The sequence below is a fragment of the Triticum aestivum genome, chromosome 6D, assembly GCF_018294505.1.
Source record: "Triticum aestivum cultivar Chinese Spring chromosome 6D, IWGSC CS RefSeq v2.1, whole genome shotgun sequence".
Taxonomy (NCBI): Eukaryota; Viridiplantae; Streptophyta; class Magnoliopsida; order Poales; family Poaceae; genus Triticum; species Triticum aestivum.
The window spans coordinates 77,302,801-77,321,421 of record NC_057811.1 but is presented as its reverse complement, the minus strand read 5'-3'; the positions used below and the strand labels follow the sequence as shown (position 1 = coordinate 77,321,421).

General features: G+C 48.2%; 1 pseudogene; it reads right to left on the bottom strand.

Annotated features, from left to right (window-relative positions):
* Positions 1–18,621, bottom strand: part of LOC123142452 (uncharacterized) — a 41,118-nt pseudogene that overhangs the window by 6,361 nt on the left and 16,136 nt on the right.

The window sequence follows — 18,621 nt, the reverse complement described above, 5'->3', positions numbered from 1 at the left end:
CCGTCGCCGCGGCCCCCTTGGCGGCTCCCGTCGCCACGGTTGCACCCCTCCCCGGTGTGGTCACTTGGGCTCGGACTGGGACCCTGCGTCCCAGCACGCGGTACGCATGCGCGGCTTCTACCTCGACGCCGTCACCGCTCCCCACCTCTGCTCGCGCTGCCCTTCGGGATCCGAACTGGCTAGCTGCGATGCGTGAGGAGTTTGACGCCCTGCAGCGCAACCGTACGTGGCAGCTTGTCCCGCGGCCACCCCGTGCCAATGTCATCACTGGCAAGTGGGTCTTCCGCCACAAGACTCGTCCCGACGGTTCTCTCGAGCGCTACAAGGCGCGTTGGGTGGTGCGTGGTTTTCGGCAGCGTGCCGGCGTGGACTTCACCGACACCTTCGCCCCAGTTGTTAAATCGGGCACGATTCGCGCCGTTCTCCAGCTTGCTGTTTCTCGCGCCTGGCCTATCCACCAGCTCGATGTGTCTAATGCTTTTTTGCATGGCCATCTCGACGAGCAGGTGTTCTGTCAGCAGCCGACTGGTTTCGTCGACACCGACTATCCGGACCACGTGTGCTTGCTCTCCCGTTCTCTCTACGGGTTGAAGCAGGCACCTCGGGCCTGGTACCAGTGGATCGCGGCCTTCCTCCAGCAACAGGGGTTCCGGTCCACACGGTCCGATGCCTCCCTGTTTGTCTACCACCAGGGCCACGCCACCGCGTACCTCCTCCTGTACGTCAACGACATCATCCTGACTGCGTCCTCACCAGCGCTTCTTCAGCAGATCACAGCTCGCCTCGGCACCGAGTTCGCCCTCAAGGACTTGGGGGCTCTTCACTACTTCCTCGGCATCGAGGTTGTGCGCCGGGCTACTTGTTTCTTTCTACACCAGCAGAAGTACGCCTATGAGCTTCTGGAGCGCGCGGGCATGCTTAATTGCAAGCCTGCTTCCACGCCTGTCGATACGAAGGCTAAGCTGTCCACCGTCGAGGGCTCTCCGGCGTCCGACGCTCCCTTCTACCGCTCCATCGTCGGTGCGCTTCAGTATCTCACACTGACGCATCCAGACATTCAGTATGCTGTCCAGCAGGTGTGCCTTCAGATGCATGCTCCTCATGACACCCATTGGGCTCTCGTGAAACGTATACTTTGGTACATACGTGGCACCACAGCCATGGGTCTCACCCTGACGGCCTCGCCCGACACCAGCCTTGTCGCCTACTCCAACGCTGACTGGGCTGGGTGTCCCGACACTCGACGCTCCACTTCCGGCTACTGCGTCTACCTCGGGCCCTCTCTGATTTCGTGGTCGTCTAAACGACAACCCACGGTCTCACGATCGAGCGCCGAGGCCGAGTATCGGGCCGTGGCCAACGCCGTCGCGGAGTGTTCCTGGCTACGACAGCTCCTCCAGGAGTTGCTATGTGAGGTCACCAAGGCGACGCTCGTCTACTGTGATAACGTCTCCGCGGTGTACCTCGCTGCCAACCCTGTCCATCACCGACGGACGAAGCACATCGAGCTCGACATCCACTTCGTCCGGGACCACGTCGCACTTGGTCGTGTTCGTGTTCTACATGTGCCCATCGATCAGCAGTTCGCCGATGTGATTACGAAGGGACTACCCACCTTGACTTTCGAGGGGTTTCGGTCCAGTCTTTGCGTCACCAGCGACGCTTCAACTGCGGGGGGGTGTTGAACATGTGTACATGTACGTAGGTCTGGGTTCTGTATGCAGTACCTGTAGTATCTGTCTCCCTCTTTATGTACGTGTATCTTAGGAGACAAGATACCGATCGCACCCCTTGTACCTATATATATGTGCCTAGTGCACAATCAATCATTTTATCGATGCACCAAATCATTCTCTACACCGTCGTTCTAGGGCTCCACAGCATCGAGCATGTGTTGTAGATGGCGTAGACGACGATGGCGGTCCTCTGGGCACGGCGGTGCGATGCGGGGCAGCCGATGGCCGCGTGTGCGACGGCGGCACGGCAACAACGACGTCGGGTGGGGATGGGAAGAGAGCAGCGACGCATGGGAGGAGAAAGGGAGGAAAGGGAAGGGGCATGCTAGGGTTAGCAGGGGGTGCTCGGCGTCCTTATCTTGGCGGGGCACCGCCGGATGGCCGGCGTGTGGCTGGGGGGGCGACCATAGCCGCTGGATGGCCGCCACGCCCTCCCCCTATATCCTGTAGCGTGAGGAGAGGGAGAGGAGGTGAGGTACGCCGTTAGTGCTCTGTGGCCACTAGGGCCCAGAGGCACATTAGCTAGCTAGGCCCTTTACTGATTTTATTTTCTGTTTTATAATTTTTGCTAGTGTTTTCTTTTAAACTGTAAATCTAAACAAGCTTTGTTAGATATGAAACTTACCTCATAAAACAAGCACATTAATTCTAGGAGCCACAAAAGTTTGAGGCCAAAAGAAGTTGCCTAACCAATTTTAGAAATTGGAAAGGCCAATTTTTAATGCTGCTAGACCACTAAATAATTTCCAAGGGCACTTTGGGAATCCAAAAGAGGTTGGTTCCACCATGACAAATAACCAGAGATTATTTGCCACACTTTGAACATTTTAGCTTTCATGTTTGAAAACTTTGAGTTTTGGACTTTAATTTGAATTTGAAAATTGAACCGGTTTCGAACCAACGCGAGTTTATCAATAGTAATCATGGTGACATGGCATCATTAGTAGAGGATTACTGTAGCTTAATTATCCGGGCGTCACAATTCTCCTCCACTACAAGAAATCTCGTCCCGAGATTTTAGGAGGTAGATGGAAACAAAACGGGGTATTCATCTCGAAGACGATCCTCGAGTTCCCAAGTGGCTTCATCTTCAGAATGATTTGACCACTGAACCCCTTAGAAATTTGATTGCCGTTAGACGGGCGTGACGTTCAGTTAGAACGAGAACATAGATCGGATGCTCTATGTAAGTGAGATCATCTTGCAAGGGTTTAAGCTTTATAGGCCATGTGGTTGTTGCAATAAGACTTGCGACTCAGGGCATCGCCCATGTCACTAGCCTTGCCATGGGTATAAGAAATACCGTAGTCATAGTATGAAATTGTTTCCATACATCGCTGCCGACAGAGATCCAGATCTAGCTGAGTAAACAATTACTTCAGACTTTAATGATCGGTGAAGATCTTGCAACGAGTACCAAAAGGAAATGTCACCGCAATTTCAATGCAAATTTAACTGCAGCAAGTAAAAGGTCATGGGCTGGAAACGACTGGAGCATTTTCAATTCTCACAAGAGGAGAAGCGTTTGACGCATCCAAGGAATAAATCCATGCTTCAATTTCGAACAAGATGAGCATGATAGCTTACTATCTCATTTGATGGATGTAGTAGATGGACGGTTTTAGTGGCGCAAATGGTAGAAGCGGTATGGGTTTTCAACCATTCCATTCCCAGAATGAGGTCGATGTGGATGACTTCAAAACAATGGGGGAAACATGGAATTCCAACCTTTCAAGTTCAACGGGGGACATTGTGACTAACCAAGGTGGTTCGACATTGGCCCGCGAAATGCATCTTGGAATTCCGGCCAAATGATGGTGGTTCCAACAAGTAAGGAACGACTATGGTTGTCCCATCATTGAGTAGCGGGACCTTTCAAGTGGAATGTCGCAAAGGTGGCGTAACTGGTAAGGGCAACATTAGCCGACTCCAACTCGAGAGTGATGTCACGGAGACGGTCATCAGCATCAAGTGGTTGAGTTGAGCTGCGGTAGATGATAGGGTTGAGACGCGCAAAGTATTGCAGTGTTACTGGGGCTGGTTGCTGATTCATATTGGGACGAGGAACTGAGCCATGAATCCTTCCATGAACTGACGATTCAGCTCAACTGCTTTACCATTCCGGCCATGTATTCGGGCGGTCACGACTAGCGGCTCTAACCATCCTGCCTAAATGCAACAGGGGGTAGTATAGCAAGGGGTGGAGCAGGTGTACGGAGTCATTCAAGATGTAACTTGAACAGTGCGCAAGGGGCAATAAGTACAAAGCAGTAGTCATTGAAGACATACCGATACATATACGAATCCAATTACACGTTGTTCATAAGAGTTCGGACAAGAAAAACATCATAGACATACTAGCGCGACATGCTTGCGCACGATGGAGAGATACAATAGCGAGACATAGCAAAGGCTACATCAGCGCCGGAGAAAACCACTGGAACGAGGGATTTGCAAGTGACGATGCAGGGTGCCATCGATAAGAGGATCACAAGGTCAGTGAACATTGTGAATCAGATCTTGAACCTCAATTCGAGAAATGGGTAACACAAACCTCCGGATGGACATGATCACGAGATCCTAATGTTAGATTTAGCAAAATCATTTAACCTGAATAGAAGAGAGATCAGAATCCCAGAGTATAGACGAGGAATAAAAGATCCTAATACCACCCATTGGCGACGTGGGCCCGTAAGCCACACAGCCATGTTAGTAAAACAGTTTTTCAAGGACTAGACTCAACTTCGGCCAAGGAGTTGAAAAGGGGGATCCTACAGGCAGTCGGCTCTGATACCAACTTGTGACGCCCCCGATTCAACCGTACACTAATCATACACGCAAATGTGTACGATCAAGATCAGGGACTCACGGGAAGATATCACAACACAACTCTAGACACAAATTGAAAAAAATACAAGCTTTATATTACAAGCCAGGGGCCTCGAGGGCTCAAATACAAGCTCGATACACAAGAGTCAGCGGAAGCAACAATATCTGTGTACAGACATTAGTTAAACAAGACTGCCGTAAGAAGGCTAGCACAAACATCAACGATCGAAGAGGCAAGGCCTCCTGCCTGGGACCTCCTAACTACTCCTGATCTTCGGCGGCCTCCATGTAGTAGTATCCATCGGCGGTGGCATCTGGCTCCAAGGATCCATCATCTGGTTGCATCAACCGGCAAGAAGAAGGAAGGGGGAAAAGGGGTAGCAAAGCAACCTTGAGTACTCATCCAAAGTACTCGCAAGCATCAGATCTATTCTAAGTATGCATTGGTATCAAATGGAAGGGTTGTATCTGTGGACTGAACTGCAGAATGCTAGAATAGAGGGCAAGGCCTAGCCTATTGAAGACTAGCATCTTCAAGCAGCTCCAAGCGTCTTGCAGCATGTAGAAGAGCATAGAATAGTAGTTTAATAAACAAGCATGTTGTAACATTAATGCCCAGAGATCCTTCCTTGACTCCATGCGAGAAAGCAATCCCAGAGCCACATATCTTAAGTATCCATTTCTAGTTGTATTAGATCAAGATATAAGTCTGATCGTCCATTACCGTGGACACGGTATTCAAATAAAGATCTTCCCTGCAGGCGTGCCCCACGTTTTCCAACACGCTCGATCACTCTGGCCGGACACACCTTTCTGGGGTCAATGCCCGGCCTCGGAAGATGAACACGTCATAGCCCTACCTAGGCTCAGCAGAGAGGTCCCCGCCGGTCTACATCCTAAGCACTCCGGGGTCTGGGCCCATCGCCCGTTGCACTCCAGATCGTTGCGCGCAGGGCGGGTCCAGGCTGCCCGGATGGCGCCGGCCCAGCCGTGCCGCAATGCTGAACTGGACGGCTGACAAAGCTTCGGCTGATACTGCGATGTCGAGGCCCATAACTATTCTCGCGTGGTGGTTAGTGCGTAAAGGCCAAAGGCCAACTCAGAACAAATACCCAAACCTGTTAGTGCATTATTAAAAGAAGTGACGGCTGTCGGGACAAGTCCGAAGCTATCACCCCCTCCTGGGTGATACCGCTCAACAGCCAGCCGCCACCATCACATCGCACGGGTGCTCTCCAGGCCCGCCCGGCTTTCACAACGGTCTCAAGTAAGGTCAAGGTAACTATGTGTCCAGACATCAAGGGGAAAACCCGAGGAATCACCCCCGATGTTTTCCACTCAATGTAATCATCAAGGCGAACGTAAGAGGGACCACCCTCGAGGTTCACACTTGAGGTGTTGAACGACAGAGCCGTATCGGGAATGGTGAAAGAGGAAATCACCCTCGATGACCACGACCGAATAGCTACACTACAGAATTATCATCAGGAGTGCGTTATGAGGGATTGATACGTCTCCGTCGTATCTACTTTTCCAAACACTTTTGCCCTTGTTTTGGACTCTAACTTGCATGATTTGAATGGAACTAACCCGGACTGACGCTGTTTTCAGCAGACTTTCCATGCTGTTTTCAGCAGACTTGCATGTATCATTTGAAGTGGCTCTGCACTTGATTCACCTTCTGTTTTGAGTAAGCTTGCGACACCTAAACCTGCTTCTGCTATTCGTTCTGATATGTCGCATGTTATTGATGATGCCACTTCTGCTATGCATGATACTTATGATGGACTACTTCTATGCTTGATACTACTGTGCCACTTAGTGAATTTCTTGATGAACAAATTGCTAGGGCTAGAGAGAAAGAAATTATTGAAACTGATTATATTGATGAAAGTGATGATGAAAACTTGCCTGTTATTCTTGAGGGTTATGTTTTTTATAAAGAAGCTTCTTTAGCTATTTTAGCTTGCAAAGATAGATATGAGCTCAAGAGATTATTAGCTAAATGGAATCAGCAATCTCTCAATGATAGAATGAGACCTGACCCTGCTTTTGCAAATTCACCTATCTGTGTTACCGATAAGGATTATGAATTCTCGTTGATCCTGATATAATTACTTTGGTTGAATCTGATCCTTTTCATGGCTATGAATCTGAAACTATTGTGGCACGTCTTACTAAATTAAATGATATAGCCACCCTGTTCACTAATGATGAGAGATCTCGCTACTTTTATATCCTTAAAATATTTCCGTTCTCACTAAAGGGTGATGCTAAGATATGGTTTAATTCTCTTGATCCTGGATGTGTGCGTAGTCCCCAGGATATGATTTATTACTTCTCTGCTAAATATTTCCCTGCTCATAAGAAACAAGCTGCTTTGAGGGATATTTATAATTTTGTGCAAATTGAAGAAGAGAGTCCCCCACAAGCTTGGGGGAGGCTTCTCCGATTACTTAATGCTTTGCCTGATCATCCTCTTAAGAAAAATGAAATACTTGATATCTTTTATAATGGACTAACCGATGCTTCCAGAGATTACCTGGATAGTTGTGCTGGTTCAGTTTTCAGGGAAAGAACACCGGATGAAGCTGAAATTTTATTGAATAATATGTTGACAAATGAAAATAATTGGACACTTCCTTGTCACACACACCTCACACACGCACACGGCACACACACCTCACACACGCACAACACGCACACACACAGTACACATGCCCGGGCGCTCGGCCATGGCTGGTGTGCACGCATGGGCACAGAGGCCACGGCGGCCGAAGCTAGGAGCGGCAAGCATGGGAGCGGGTGTGGCCCGGCGCGCGTGGGCGGCGCAGAACACTCAGGCGGGCGCGAGCAGGGATGGCGGCATCAGCAGCAGGCAATGATGGCAGTACAAGTAGCGACAGCGAGCAAGGCAGCAGTAGAGTAGCAGGCAACAACGAGCAGCTCCAGCAAGAAGCGACAACAGCTGGGCGTTGGCACGCGGAGGCGCGGCCATGGGCGCGGCGAGCGTGGGATCGGTGCTCCAGTGGCCATTTGGTCTGCGAGTTAGGTCCTACGGGACGAGTGCGACGCGCCGCGTCCGAAGGTGCAAGCAGCACAAGCACCTACAACTGGTAACGGCGGCAGCGAAGCCGAGCGGCGGTCGGAGCGTGGCTACAGCGGCAACTCGCTACAAGGCATTTGCGGTAGCAGGGAGATAGGGGAAACGCGGTGGTGCTCACATCAAAGCTCGGGAAGAGTCGGGGAATCCGAAGGAACTCAGGGTAGCGCAGATCGAACGACGGACGGCGGCGGCACCGAGGTTGAAGACGACCTCGATCCCGTCGTTGTAGGGCTCCACGGCATCGAGCCTGTGTTGTAGATGGCGTAGATGACGATGGCGGTCCTCTGGGCACGGCGGTGCGGTGCGGGGTAGCCGGTGGCCGCGTGTGCAACGGCGGCACGGCAACGACGACGTCGGGTGGGGATGGGAAGAGAGCAGCGGCGCGTGGGAGGAGAAAAGGAGGAAAGGGAAGGAGCGCGCTAGGGTTAGCAGGGGGTGCTCGGGGTCCTTATCTTGGCGCGGCACCGCCGGATGGCCGGGGTGTGGCTGGGGGGCCAACCATGGCCGTGGGATGGCCGCCACGCCCTCCCCCTGTATCCTGTAGCATGATTAGAGGGAGAGGAGGTGAGGTGGGCCGTTATTGCTCTGTGGCCACTAGGGCCCAGAGGCACATTAGCTAGCTAGGCCCTTTACTGATTTTATTTTCTGTTTTATAATTTTTGCTGGTGTTTTCTTTTAAACTGTAAATCTAAACAAGCTTTGTTAGATATGAGACTTACCACATAAAACAAGCACATTAATTCTAGGAGCCACAAAAGTTTGAGGCCAAAAGAAGTTGCCTAACCAATTTTAGAAATTGGAAAGGCCAATTTTAAATGCTGCTGGACCACTAAATAATTTACAAGGGCACTTTGGGAATCCAAAAGAGGTTGGTTCCAACATGACAAATAACCAGAGATTATTTGCCACACTTTGAACATTTTAACTTTCATGTTTGAAAACTTTGAGTTTTGGACTTTAATTTGAATTTGAAAATTGAACCGGTTTCGAACCAACGTGAGTTTATCAACAGTAATCATGGTGACATGGCATCATTAGCAGAGGATTACTGTAGCTTAATTATCCGGGCGTCAGAATAGGTCACCAATCATGTACTCAAGCTTCCTTTTCTCATGCTTCAAATCATCCCTCTCTTGAATCACTTGGTCCCTCTCCTGCACTGCTTGGTCCCTCTCTTTCTCTGCTTTAACCCTGAAGACCTGATGAGTGTTGGTTACTGACTTGTCTGTCATCTTCTTCTTCTCAAGGTTTTCTTTAGATCAGTTAGAGCAAGTTGTGTGCCGCCTAATTGGCTCATTGCCTGCTCCTTCTCAGCCACCATCTTAGCAAAATCAAGCTTGAAATGCCTCAACTCATTCTCCATCTCCTTCTTCTCTTCAAGAACCTTCAAGTTTTCTTCAGCACTCACAACATTCTGTCTGAGCCTCTGTTTTCTCTCCTCTTCATACATTGTCGTGGTTTTTTCACGGCAGATGTCCTAGTGAAAGGACTTAGTCATGGAGCCATCGCGACGGGTTAGCTTAAAGGGGTTAAAGCGGACAAAGGACGCAGAGAGTTTATACTGGTTCGGCCCCTTGCGGTGAAGGTAAAGGCCTAATCCAGTTGTTGTGGAATTGCTAGGGTTTCGATGACCAGGGAGCGAATTCGCTATGCCTGGCTCTCGAGTTGTTGTTTGTTGTCCCTAAACCGCCGCCGGGTCGTCCCCTTATATACATGGGTTGACGCCCGTCGGTTCACAGGATCCCGAGGCCGGCTCATAAACGTGTCTGGCCCGGTCTCTACTCTTCCTATCTTACAACACAAGTTACATATCACTGTCGGTTTGTGTCTACAGGCCTTAATCCGCCTTTGGGCCCTAGGCCTTCATAAAGCGCCACCGTCTTCGTCTTCATGGGCTTCAAATATAGATAACTTGTTATGGGGATAACCCGGCCTCTCATGGCCGGTTTATACCCAGTAGTAATATCCCCAACATTAGGCCCCAGATTGATTTGAACTGGTTCATGTCAATCTTCAACACTTGAGAAAAATCCCTCCTTCATCACCTTCACAGAAATCTTGTAAACCGCCATGACGTCATCTTCCAGGATCATGATAAACCGCCATGACGTCACCTGTTATTAAAGATTGCATATAGCTCACCTTCATTAATGAGCCTCCGACAATCGAGGCGATAGCTTCGTCACATATCCAATTTTTAGGCTCCTCGATTTTCGCGCCTGTCACTTATCCCTTTGCCTTTATAAATAGGACCAAGGGGTCCTTTCCATTTTCCCCCCATGCCTCTTCGCTTTCTTCTTCCTCCTCGAGCCGACCTAACCCTCACGCGCAGCCGCCGTCGTCAAGCTTCGCCCTCGACCTCAACTCCGGCCGCTGCATCAACCTGAACGCACCAGAGAAACGCGGCGCTCCTCCGCTGCTCTGTCAACGTCAGTAAGTTTTCCTTTCCCTTGCTTTAGATCTATCATTAGGGTTTCGGTGTTCCTCGAGGTTTGAAACTGTTCTTCCCTGTTCTTCTTCATAGCGTATATGATGACTTTAGATCTGCTACTTTCTTACACAGTTGTAGTTACAATCCCCTTTTTCATCCTTAGATCATCTGCTTCGTGTAGAAAAACTCATCTGGATCTGTTTAAACTTGCTTAAGCACCTGCACTTTAAGTCTGAATATATTTTGATTTACCAACACGCTGCAGATCTGAAATTACCATGTCAATCTGTGAAACTTGTTTTTCCTTCACTTAGGCATCTTAGACATGTACCTTCTATACCAGAGTAGGCGGTTTAATCTCATAGAAAAATGATGATCCGGTAGGTACCATTAGTCCCCTATTAAACTGCCAAGCATCTTTATCTTTGTACCATCTCCAATGTCTGACTCCGGTTTAACAATGTGTATATACCTCTGTCTTCTTTTGACCTTGCGTCGCTTTATACTTGTTCATTATAAATCTTAAACCGGCAATAACCATGTTTCAGCTTTCCATTGAAATGGCCAAACAAGTTTATGAGTGCAACTGGGTTCCTTCCCGGGTTACTGAAGAACAATTAGACAGATGTGTCGCAACTGGCGCTTTAGCCAAGAAAGAAGTCATTCACTGGAGGGCTCCTAGTCCGGAAAATCCTCCTGAACCCAAGGGCGGAGAAGTAGTCGTGTTTGCTAACCATCTGGGTCAAGGCTTTAGCCCTCCCGGTTCAAAAAATTTCTGAGATGTGCTTGCCAGCTTCCAACTCCACCCTCAAGATATTTGACAAAATTTTGTGTCCAATATTTGCAATTTCCAAGTATTTTGTGAGGTCTATCTTCAAGAGGAGCCCACAGTTGAGCTGTTTAGAGACTTTTTCTACTTAAACCGCCGTACTGAGTTTACAGATGGGCCCAATACCGAACTTGGTGGAATGGCAATTCAGAAGAGGAAAGATGTCAGTTTCCCTCACGCCAAGCTTCATAGTCACCCTAAGGACTGGAATCAAACTTGGTTTTATTGCTGAGACACGTCTCCAACTGCTGAGAATCCTCTGCCAGGTTACCGTCCTCACCGGCTTAGCTACACTCATCTGTTTCCTCAGAGGCTGACTGCCAAGGAGCGGTCCAACTATGCACCACAGCTGTCAAAACTCAGAGCCTTTATGGCAAACGGTTTAATAGGTGTTGATTTTGTTCGATGTTGGATATCTTGGAGCGTTCTGCCTATAAGTCGGCGCCCCGGTTTAATGTGTGAGTACACAGGGGACTTAAAAGACCCTCAACGACATATCGACATTCAGCTAACAGAAGCTAAAGTTACTGAGGCCGTCAAGAAAATACTGAATGAACCGGAAGCTGTCTGTAGCCAAACCGGATTAAGCCCCTTCTGCATTTGCAATAAACTTCCAACTGTAAGAATCACAACTTTTTCGTTTTAGCTTGCTCCCTTTTAAATAGTCTCAAAATTTTGTCATTCTTGGCAGGGCGATGATCCGTTCTGGAAGAAAAAACCATAGGATAAACTGGCAAAAACACCTCGCCCGAAGACCAAGGTTACCAAAAAACCTGCCAAGAAGAGGACCACTGCGTCTTCCGAACCAAATGCTGATGCTGACGAGGCTAATCCGGACTCAGAGGTAGAACTTGACTCTCTTGGTTCATTTTTCATACACCTCATTGACAATGACTATTATCAGGACGATGCTAAAGGCAGCCAAGCTGAGGATGCAGAGGTAATTATTCTTTCCTCCGGTTCAGATCCTCTACCAACACAGACAATCCGTCAAGCAAACCGGAAAGTAAAATTTTCTCACCCCCTTGCTTACTTGGACCCAAACTTTCTTTTGAAGAAGCAGCAACACGAAGCCCGCCGCACAACCCGGCATAGTGGCCAGGAAGTTACCTCCGCCGGTTTACCGAACACTCCAGTCCGGAAACGTCGATCAGAGGTCTCTTATATTACTGATGCTTCTTGCCCCAAGGCGGGTTGTTTCCGACAGCCTCTTAACCCGTCTGATTCAAATTACCATTGAACAACTCACTCATCTTCTGGCGAGTCATCGGCCACACAACTTCCACCACTCAAGACAATTCCTGGGTGAGTTATGCTTTAAATTTACCCTTAACACCTTATGTTTACCTGATGTACTGACCTTTATATTTGTTCTTCAGTGCCAAGCCTAGACCCAGCAAGAAGGCCCGGTTAAATAAAGCGGCTGACAATAATGCAGTTGTTGAACCGGAAAAAACTCCCGATCCAGAGGAAACAAATGTTGATGCCATGCTCAATGATCCGCCACCACAAGATCATGACTTCTTTGTTGAACAAACAGAAGTTGATACAATGGGCCATGCTAATAAACCAACAAGCCCGATTTGAACTGACGATAAACCGACAAGTCCAGCTAAGGCTGCTGATAAACCGTCAACTCCAGTGAAGGCTGTTGATGACAAGGAAGATGACATCATGATTACTGGCTTTGGCCACACTGCTCCTGGCAATCCTGTCGCTTTATCCAAGCATAGTGCCACAGATGAACTTTCTGCTATGGGCAAAGGCAAATGGAACACAGACTTGTCAAGCTATGCCCATCTCAACGCGCAAGACATTCACTCTGGCTTCTTGAACCGTTTGTACACAAGCCGCGACTATGAAGCCGGTTTAGTAAACTTGATGAAAGAGTGATATGAGGTAACTATTTCTTAACTCTACATAACTGTTTCTCTCTTATATCCAATTCCAAATGTCAACTCCAGTAGCCCCCAACTGACGGTTTATGATATCAATCTACACCGGGATTTTGCAATATCCCAACTTTGCATGCTTTAGCCTCCAAGGGCCGGTTTAACTTAGGAAGATAAATCGGTAATATTATATCTTTCGCCGGTATAGTCCCCAAGGGCTGGTTTAACTTATGAAGCTGAACTAGGACTCTTAGAAGAAAACCCATAATGTTACTTTGAACAATCATACATTAGCCCCCAAGTGCCAAGAATAATACTTGTATTGTGCTTGGGACTTGTAGAAATTTCTGATAACGAGCAAATAGGCATTAGCCCCCAAGTATCAGGTGCATAACTTGTTATCTGCTTGGTACTTCAAATATGTACTGCCAACTCATGATATGTCTGTCTCTTATAGGCTGGGCTGAGCAAAAAGGAAGCTCAAAACGCTGATTTGCAAGAAAACATCAAGTCCCAGCAAGCAGAAACCTCCAAAGCAAAAGATGAGCTGACCAGTGCCTTAGTCGTCATGGAAAAGCTGAAGGAGGGTTTCAACAAGGAACGGGCGGATTGGGCCATAGAAAAATCCGCATTACAGAAAAGAGCCGAGGACGCTGAGGCAGCCCTTAAACCGGTGGCAGAAGAACTGACTGGTCTAAAGCGGCAGTTCAATGCTATGACCACTGCTGTATTTGGTAAGTCTCCTCACTTTAAGTTTTCAACATCACATCCCATATATTGCCGGTTTACTGATATTTTGTAATGATGCAGGGACTCGCATTACCCATCTGGGTTCTGACATGCAGAAGAAGCTGAAGGCTGCCTATACTCTGATAGAGCAATTATACACCGGCGCACAACGGATCATCTGCACTGCTTCTCACAACAAGCCGCCCCCCACTCTTATCAAGGAGACCTTAGAAAGGTTGTCAATGCTGCCTGCTCGGGTAGAAGAGCTAAAGCGATCTGCTGCAAGGGCTGGTGCACTGACTGAACTAACCCGGCCAAAAGCATGGGTGCCTGATCTTGATCCTGTAGATGTGGGCAAAGGCTATCCAAGTTTGAAAGAAGACGGATCGGAATTTGGCAATGACGACCTCCGAGCCATAAACTGGGAAGTACGTCCACTGGCTTGCCAATTAGCTGAAGAAGCTGATCTTTCCCATTATCAGGCGAGTTATGACGTCAACAACAAACAGATTCTGCACCGACTCCTAAGGTTCAAAATCTCATCCCGCCAATTCGTAAGCACACCTATGCCCCTGACATTGAACCGTCCACCCTTATAAGCGATGAAGTTGTGTTCCAAGCCCTAACTGGGATCGAATGGGCAACTATTGACTTCCAGCCGCTGGGTAGAGATGAGGAGGATGAACAGGTGCGAGATGATACGCAACCATCAAGTCAACCTGGTGACGAATCATGATCCGGAGGCCGGATTAGCCTTCTGCGAACCACAACACTTGCCGAAAAACAATTATTCTTTTGGGCACTGAAACGCCTTGTAATAGGCTAGTTCAAACACTAGGTCTGTTATGCCTTCGTGCATATTTATTTTGCCTGATACTTGTTAATCCGCCATGCTTAAGATATATGACGTTCAAAATCCGTAGTTGCTCCTGCATACAAGAAATTGAAAGTGTCCTGGCGGTTTACCGTCAGACGGGTCATGATGCCCAAACACCTAGCCCTGGTTTATAACCAAGGCTGTAAAAAGATAATCAAATATGAAAATAAATGATACCTATGATATTGAATCACATCGTTGGTTGACCAACTTTTGTAGTAAGGGCGATAAGCCCAATCGTGAGTGCTGATAACTCCTTCCATATTGTGCCGGTTTATAATAAAACCGTACCGGGTTATGATAAACACCGGATTATCCATATTCAATACTGGCGACTTATAGCGAAACCAGACCGGGTTAATAAACTCCAAATTATAACTGATCATGTACTGACAACTTTGTAGTTGAAAGTCAACCGGGTTAACAAACGCCGGTTTATCAAAAACATCATAAATCTCATCAAAGGAGAAAAAACTTGGCAAATAAAAGCATATGAAAACTTGTAGTCGAGGCTTTTCACGGGCTGCGAGGCCCCAAATTCGAGGCTTTTCATGGGCTGCCAGGCCGCTGAGTTAAACCATTTTACAAAGCCTTTTAGGATGGACCTCAATCTTTAACCAATCGTCGTTTTAACTTTGACAAGTTCAGGGTCTTATGAGATTGACTTGTCAAAGTTCGGCGGGTCATACCAGGTTTACCTGGACGGAGTGACTTACTTAAAAAAGGCAGGCTAACCTGGGGTTTTAGGTGTATACACCAGGCTTCCAAGCCGTGGCTTCATAGCCTATTACAAGTGTAGATTCTTTGTTCATTGCGATAGCAAAGAATCCCCAAGCAATATTTTGAGTTGTGCTTAGTGGGTGCCTATGTTTGAGTTGTTCTTTTGCAACACTCTCTTTGGCCCCTAAGTAGTTTTTTGGTGTAGCTATGGTTCGGAGACGACCAAGCCCCCAAGTGATTTTTCTGGTGGCCTTGCGCCGATCAAGAGGTGTAGCTATGGTTCGAGTACGACCAAGCCCCCAAGTGATTTTTATATAAGGCTTTATAAGCTGAATCAAGGGGTAAACCGGACGCCACTTTATAAACAGAAGCCCCCATGTAACCACACATGATGTAAGAAAAACAACAGATACCCCGCTTTAGCTGAGGCTCCGGTTTATTATAATATATACATTGTCATAACTATGTACATGAGCAGAGCCTGTGGCTCAAGTATAGTAAGGCCGAAGATGAGCGATATTCCACGGCCGGTGGGTCTCCTCCTCCGATTTACGTGAGTCTTTGTGCTCTCGAACATCTACAAGGTAGTATGACCCGTTATGCAGATTCTTGCTAACTACAAAGGGTCCTTCCCAAGGCGGGGATAACTTGTGCATATCAGTCTGATCCTGGATGAGTCGGAGCACCAAATCGCCTTCTTGAAAAGTTCTGGTTCTAACCCGGCGGCTGTGATAACGACGCAGATCTTGCTGATAAATCACCGAACGGGCTGCTGCAATATCACGCTCCTCATCTAACAGGTCAAGTGCTTCCTATCGTGCCTTCTCATTGTCAGCTTCGACATACGCCGCCACACGAGGCGAGTCATGACAGATGTCACTAGGGAGAACCGCCTCCGCTCCATAAACCATGAAAAAAGGCGTGTAACCCGTGGATCTGTTGGGCGTGGTATTGATGCTCCACAACACAGAAGGTAACTCTTCCACCCAACAACCCGGCGTCCGTTGCAAAGGAACCATAAGCCGGGGTTTGATGCCTCTCAAGATCTCTTGATTGGCTCGCTCCGCTTGACCATTGATGATACGTCAAGCCGGATGTGCTCACGTTGACAGAATTCCCTCATAACACCTTTGGACAGATTGGTACCATTATCAGTTATAATGCTGTGTGGAAAGCCAAACCGGAAAATCACCTTCTTGAGGAATTGAACCACCGTAGCTGCATCACACTTACTGACTGGCTCTGCCTCCACCCACTTAGTGAACTTATCAACCGCCACCAAAAGGTGGGTCTTCTTGTCCTTGGATCTCTTAAAGGGCCCAACCATATCCAGCCCCCAAGTTGCAAACGACCAAGTGATTGGAATCATCCTCAATTCCTGGGCCGGAACATGGGCTCGGCGTGAAAATTTCTGACAACCGTCGCACTTTTTCACCAGGTCTTCCGCATCAGCATGAGCCGTCAGCCAATAGAAGCCATGACGAAAACCTTTAGCTACTAGGGATTTTGAACCGGCGTGGTGACCACAATCTCCTTCATGGATCTCACGCAAAATTTCACAGCCTTCTTCAGGAGATACACAACACTGAAACGCCCCTGTCACACTGCAATGATGTAACTCTCCATTGATAATAGTCATGGACTTGGACCGCCGGATTATCTGCCTGGCCGAAGTTTCATCCTCTGGTAACTTGCCCCGGTTCATATACGCCAAATATGGGACCGTCCAATCCGGGATAACATGAAGAGCCGCCACCAACTAAGCCTCCGGATCAGGAACAGCCAAATACTCCTCTGTAGGGAGTTTGATTGACGGATTATGCAGTACATCCAGGAAGACATTGGGCGGAACCGGTTTACGTTGGGAACCCAAACGGCTTAAAGCGTCCGCCGCTTCGTTCTTCCGCCGGTCCACATGATCAACCTGATAACCTTTGAAATGACCTGCAACAATGTCCACCTCTCGACGATATGCTGCCATGAGTAGGTCCTTGGAATCCCAAGTACCAGACACTTGTTGAGCCACCAGGTCCGAGTCACTGAAGCACTTAACCCGGCTTAAATTCATCTCCTTAGCCATCCGAAGACCGTGGAGTAAAGCCTCATACTCAGGTGCATTGTTAGTGCAAGGGAACATTAAACGGAGAACATAACAAAACTTATCACCTCGTGAGGAAGTTAATACGACTCCAGCCCCCGAGCCCTCCAATTGCCTGGACCCATCAAAATGAATAGTCCAATAAGTATGATCCGGCTTCTCTTCTAGCGCCTGTAACTCTGTCCAGTCATTGATGAAGTCCACAAGTGCCTGAGATTTGACCGCCGTCTGGGGCACATATTTTAACCCGTGAGGCCCAAGTTTAATAGCCCACTTGGCAATCCGGCCAGTCGCTTCCCTGTTCTGGATTATATCCCCCAAAGGAGCAGAGCTGACCACCGTGATTGGATGACCCTGGAAATATTGCTTAAGCTTCCGGCTCGCCATAAAAACTCCATACACCAGCTTCTGCCAATGCGGGTATCTTTGCTTGGACTCAATAAGTACCTCACTGATATAATAAACCGACCGTTGAACCGGATACTCCTTTCCAGCCTCCTTGCGCTCCACCACAATAGCCACACTAACAGCCCGGGCATTAGCAGCCACATATAAGAACAAGGGCTCTTTATCAACAGGAGCAGCAAGGATAGGTGGCTCGGCTAGCTGCCGCTTTAAGTCCTCAAACGCTTCATTGGCAGCGTCACTCCAGACAAAGTTATCTATCTTTTTCAGCATTTGATATAAAGGGATAGCCTTCTCCCCGAGGCGACTGATAAACCGGCTCAAGGCGGCAATCCGGCCTGCCAGGCGTTGAACGTCATTGACCCACCTCGGTTTAGGCAAAGAAGTTATAGCCTTGATCTTCTCCAGATTAGCTTCAATGCCCCTGTTAGACACCAGAAAGCCCAAAAGCTTGCATGCCGGTACACCAAAGACACATTTTGCCGGATTAAGCATCATCTTATAAACCCGGAGGTTATCAAAGGTCTCCTTCAAGTCATCTATGAATCTCTCCTCCTTTCTGGATTTCACCACAATATCATCCACATAGGCATGAACATTGCGACCGATCTGATCATGAAGACAATTCTGCACACAGCACTGATAAGTCGCCTGGGCACTTTTGAGTCCAAAAGGCATAGATACATAGCAGAAGGCTCCAAAGGGAGTTCTCCTAGTCCTTAACTACCATTTTGATCTGATGGTAACCAGAATAAGCATCCAGAAAACTCAAACGCTCGCAACTCGCCGTAGCATCAATGATCTGATCAATACGAGGGAGGGCAAAAGGATCTGCTGGACAAGCTTTGTTCAAATCTGTGTAGTCCACACACATATGCCAAGCGCCGTTCTTCTTGAGTACCAGCACCGGATTAGCCAACCACTCAGGATGAAACACTTCAATGATAAACCCAGCTGCCAAAAGCCTGG